We start from the raw sequence: 5,403 nt of genomic DNA, 5'->3' as shown, positions 1-5,403 counted from the left end.
TATGTGATGTTAGACTAACAGGTCTATAATTGCTTGCCTCTAGTCTTGATCCACTTTTGAAGATAGGGGTTATATAAGCTAATTTATGTTTAACATATATCTCGCTCATATCTACACTTTGTCTTAGCAGTATTGCAAGCGGCTTCGCGATAGTGTTTGCAGTTTTTTTTAACAAAATCGCTGGAACTCCATCTGGTCCGGCTGCCGATCCATTTTTAATTTCGTTTATAGCCGTGACAATATCTGCTTCATTAATATCTATATCCGTTAGATATTCAACATTTTCTTCTCTCATTTTTGTTTCATTATTCTCATTCGCAATTCTTGGTGTGAACTCACTTTTATATTTTTCTGCTAATATATTGCATATTTCCTTTTTTTTTATTCGTTAGCCGTCCTTCGATTCTTAGAGGGCCTATTTCTAATCTCCCTTTATTCATCTTTTTTGCATAGGAGTAAAGTACTTTGGGGTTTCTTTTTATATTTTGAAGTGTCCTTTCTTCTAAGTCCCTTTTTTCATTTTCTTTCGACTGTATAATCTTTTGTTCTGCATTTTCTATCTTACATTTTATTTCCCTCATTTTCCACACATTTTTTTCTTTTGCAAGATTTTTCTTCCACTTTCTAATTTTCTGAAATAAGATCCTTCTGTCTCTTTTGTTTATTGTTTTTTTTTCGGTACATATTTTTCAACAATTTTCTCCAGTATATTGTACAGTATGTCCGTATTTACCTGTATATTATCACTTACAAATACATTTTTCCATTCTTTATTCAGTTCTTCATTTATTTCTGACCATTTTATATTCTTACTGTAAAAATTATATTTTCCATATCCTTCCCAAAGTTTTGTGCTTTTATCAATTCTGTGATCACTTGCTTTGTACAGAGAGAGAGAGAGAGAGAGAGAGAGAGAGAGAGAGAGAGAGAGAGAGAGAGAGAGAGAGAGAGAGAGAGAGAGGCCACTCACAAGACAGTGATGCAGATGATCGCTACATATCAGAAGAGACGGAGTAAACCTATAACAAGAAGAATCAACGTTAATTTATACAGGTGAATAGTAAATGTCATTTTCAGTATGGTTGTAGCTTAGCTAATATATCTATCCATCTATCTATCTATCTATGTATCTGTCTATCTATATATATACATACACACACACACACATATATATATATATATATATATATGCATATATATATATATATATATATATATATATATATATATTTATATACATCATACATATACCAAGGGCACTTCCCCCAATTTAGGGGGGTAGCCGACATCAACAAATGAAAGAAAACAAAAAAGGGGACCTCTACTCTCTACGTTCCTCCAGCCTAACCAGGGACTCAACCGAGTTCAGTTGGTACTGCTAGGGTGCCACAGCCCAACCTCCCACATTATCCACCACAGAAGAAGCTTCATAATGCTGAGTCCCCTACTGCTGCTACCTCCGCGGTCATCTAAGGCACCGGAGGAAGCAGCAGGGCCTACCGGAACTGCGTCACAATCGCTCGCCATTCTTTCCTATTTCTAGCACGCTCTCTTGCCTCTCTCACATCTATCCTCCTATCACCCAGAGCTTTCTTCACACCATCCATCCACCCAAACCTTGGCCCTCCTCTTGTACTTCTCCCATCAACTCTTGCATTCATCACCTTCTTTAGCAGACAGCCATTTTCCATTCTCTCAACATGGCCAAACCACCTCAACACATTCATATCCACTCTAGCCACTAACTCATTTCTTACACCCGTTCTCATCCTCACCACTTCGTTCCAAACCCTATCTACTCGAGATACACCAGCCATACTCCTTAGACACTTCATCTCAAACACATTCAATTTCTGTCTCTCCATCACTTTCATTCCCCACAACTCCGATCCATACATCGCAGTTGGTACAATCACTTTCTCATATAGAACTCTCTTTACATTCATGCCAAAACCTCTATTTTTTACTACTCCCTTAACTGCCCCCAACACTTTGCAACCTTCATTCACTCTGACGTACATCTGCCTCCACTCCACCATTTGCTGCAACAACAGACCCCAAGTACTTAAACTGATCCACCTCCTCAAGTAACTCTCCATTCAACATGACATTCAACCTTGCACCACCTTCGCTTCTCGTACATCTCATAACCTTACTCTTACCCACATTAACTCTCAACTTCCTTCTCTCACACACCCATCCAAATTCTGTCACTAGTCGGTCAAGCTTCTCTTCTGTGTCTGCTACCAGTACAGTATCATCCGCAAACAACAACTGATTTACCTCCCATTCATGGTCATTCTCGCCTACCAGTTTTAATCCTCGTCCAAGTACTCGAGCATTCACCTCTCTCACCACTCCATCAACATACAAGTTAAACAACCACGGTGACATCACACATCCCTGTCTCAGCCCCACTCTCACCGGAAACCAATCACTCACTTCATTTCCTATTCTAACACATGCTTTACTACCTTTGTAGAAACTTTTCACTGCTTGCAACAACCTTCCACCAACTCCATATAACCTCATCACATTCCACATTGCTTCTCTATCAACTCTATCATATGCTTTCTCCAGATCCATAAACGCAACATACACCTCCTTACCTTTTGCTAAATATTTCTCGCATATCTGCCTAACTGTAATATATATATATATATATATATATATATATATATATATATATATATGAGAATTCCTTTTGCAAATACATTTTATTTAAAGTAGATTTGCAGTAGAAAAACGACCCTTCATGAATTCATGTTCCCTTCCTGGCTGGGCAAATGCGTTTAGTGGAACACTCCATGAATATGCAAATCCTATCAACTGACCAAACGTAAATCTGGATTAGTCTTTAGGAGAAACATTCTAGTTTTCGTGTTATCGGATTTTTATTTAGATTGGATTGGTTGGAAGCTCTTATGTAGAAATACGTTTTGAAATTCTCTAATAATTGAAAATATTTGTCGCTACTTTAACAAAGCATAATTATTATTATTATTATTATTATTATTATTATTATTATTATTATTATTATTATTATTATTATTATTATTATTATTATTATTGTTGTTGTTGTTTTTGTTATCCTAACTCTACCACAAAAAAATAATCTTAATGAACTAAGTGAACTGGGAACTGAACATGCGTAACTGAAGCTCGATTAACTCAACTGCTAATTGCTAATTTTACTCCAGCCCCGCCTGTCACTTTTGCTCGTAAGTGATAACTTTTAGCTAAAAAATCAGTAAGGAGCCACAATCTACTCTAAAGCCTGGTTCACACTATGCCATTAATTTAGTCAAGTGGCGAGTAATTTAGCTAATAAACGTGTCTAAAGATCAAGCAGTTTAGTTAAGTAGTTTAGTAAGCAATTTAGTGATTTAGTGTTTAGTCGATCCAAAATGTTCTATTTTTACGGTCAAGTAGTAGCTCCGCCCACTTGTCATTCGTCCACTAAACCAGTGAGAACACGTGTTGAATTTGGTAATTTAGTGGAGTTCATGAGTTGTAGGTTGCCGCAGAAATGGCACTTCGATGGAATGAAGAGACAACACTAAAATTTATTTTGAAATATTTACAATATGAGAGCTTGTGGAATGTTAAATGTCCACAGTATAAAAATATACAAATCAAACAAAGTGCCTACGCTGAATTGGAGAAAACCATGGATATGCCCGGATTTGAAGAGAAGGAGATAAAAGCGAAAATCAAGAACATCAGGTATTTAACATTTTTATGCTTCCGTAATCATGTTAGTAATTTTTTTTCCAGTTGTGATAAGGTTAAGATTGGTTAAAAACGGCTATATGTTTTGCTTTATTCATGTAATTACATTATTATTCTATATTTGTTTGTTTTCTTCTCAGATCAACCTACTCACAAGAATTGAGAAAAATCAAGGAATCCAAAAAATCTGGTGCCGGGACGGACTCAGTTTACACTCCATCGGTGAAATGGTTCACCATATTAGATGAATGCCTAGGGAACATGCATGCAATAACAATGGAAAGTGAAAGCAATTTGTTAAATTCATATATTTAATTATGTGTGAATTATAGTATTTCCTTACAATTCTTAATATATCATTCTTGCCTGCTAAGGAATAGAGCCATCTCCCACAAAGTAATAGGCATATCTTTCCCGAAGATCAGTAGACCGGTTGCTTATACATGTGGGTAGTGGTTCCAATCTTTAAGGTGCTGGCACCACTCTCCAATTACCGTGGATGACAGTTGCTTCATTAAGTTTTTCTTTGTCTACTGTGTATACAAACTGCGTGTTCTGTAATGTTCTTTGTCTGAGCCAATTGTGTAAAGCGCAACATGCCTTGACGATGCCTACCACTTTCTTAGGACTGTAGGGCATTGGTTTCTCAAACATTCTGAATCTGGTGGCTAGTATACCAAATGAGTTTTCAACTATTCTCCTAGCCCGCGACAAACGATAATGAAAAATCTTTTGCTTTAATTTTAATTTACTTCCTGAGAAAGGTTTTAACAGGAATTCTTTCAAGGGAAATGCATTGTCGCCAACTAGGAAATGACCTTCTGGTAGCATACCATTCTCTAAAGATTGATACAAACTACTGTTACGAAAAACACCTCCATCAGAAACTCGACCATTACAACCTATGTCTATATAATTGAAGCAATATTTATGATCTACAACTGCCATTAAGATAACACTGTTTGATTCTTTGTAATTGTAGTATAAACTTCCTGAGTCATGAGGTGCTTTTATAATGACATGCTTGCCATCTATTGCTCCACAGCATCCAGGAAAATTCCATTCTTTCTGAAAATCATTTGCAATCATTTTCCAATCTGTTGTACCAGGAACCTGAAAAAAGTAAAAATAAAGTTGAATTGTGGTTTCAATTTAAACTAATATATTATAGTGGTGAACGGTAGGTACTAATCCCATTAGTATGTCCACCACTTTACATTCTCTCCCTCTATATTATACTGGCTCCTAACTTAAATATATACCTATTGAAATACTTTCTTTTTTCAGATTAACAACGATGGCGTACATATTGCAGAAACTGAACACAATGACTTTGTAGTGCAGGATAGATTAGTACATGACCCAAAACCTACACCTGCTAGGAAAAAAAAAAAAAAAAAGAAAACGAAAGGGATGCAGCTATCTAGTATGGTGTCCCAACTGAAAGACATATCTGAAGCTGCTATGACAAATGAAAACGAGTTCGAAGTTTTCGGGAGACACATTGAGCTTCAACTTAAATCTTTGCCAACACCATTGGCACTCGAAGCCCAGGAGCACATTCAACTCTACATAAATAGAGTTCGACCCCAAACAATTAGCAGACCAATCATACCACTTTCATCTGGTAATTCAATGAAGGAAGACTCTATCCACCCCAGTCTACTATAT

At 36.4% G+C, this 5,403-nt stretch overlaps 1 long non-coding RNA gene across 1 annotated transcript; it reads left to right on the top strand.

Moving 5' to 3' along the window:
- The first annotated feature begins 3,465 nt into the window (after positions 1–3,465).
- On the top strand, positions 3,466–5,142 carry LOC137628407 (uncharacterized). Its single transcript, XR_011041358.1, has 2 exons — positions 3,466–3,726; positions 3,873–5,142. It is a non-coding gene; the product is annotated as an uncharacterized lncRNA (long non-coding RNA).
- The last annotated feature ends 261 nt before the right edge of the window (positions 5,143–5,403 follow it).

The sequence above is a fragment of the Palaemon carinicauda genome, chromosome 36 (genome assembly GCF_036898095.1).
Source record: "Palaemon carinicauda isolate YSFRI2023 chromosome 36, ASM3689809v2, whole genome shotgun sequence".
Lineage (NCBI taxonomy): Eukaryota > Metazoa > Arthropoda > Malacostraca > Decapoda > Palaemonidae > Palaemon > Palaemon carinicauda.
Note: the sequence above shows the minus strand (reverse complement) of the source record. Positions and strands in the feature narration are given on the sequence as shown.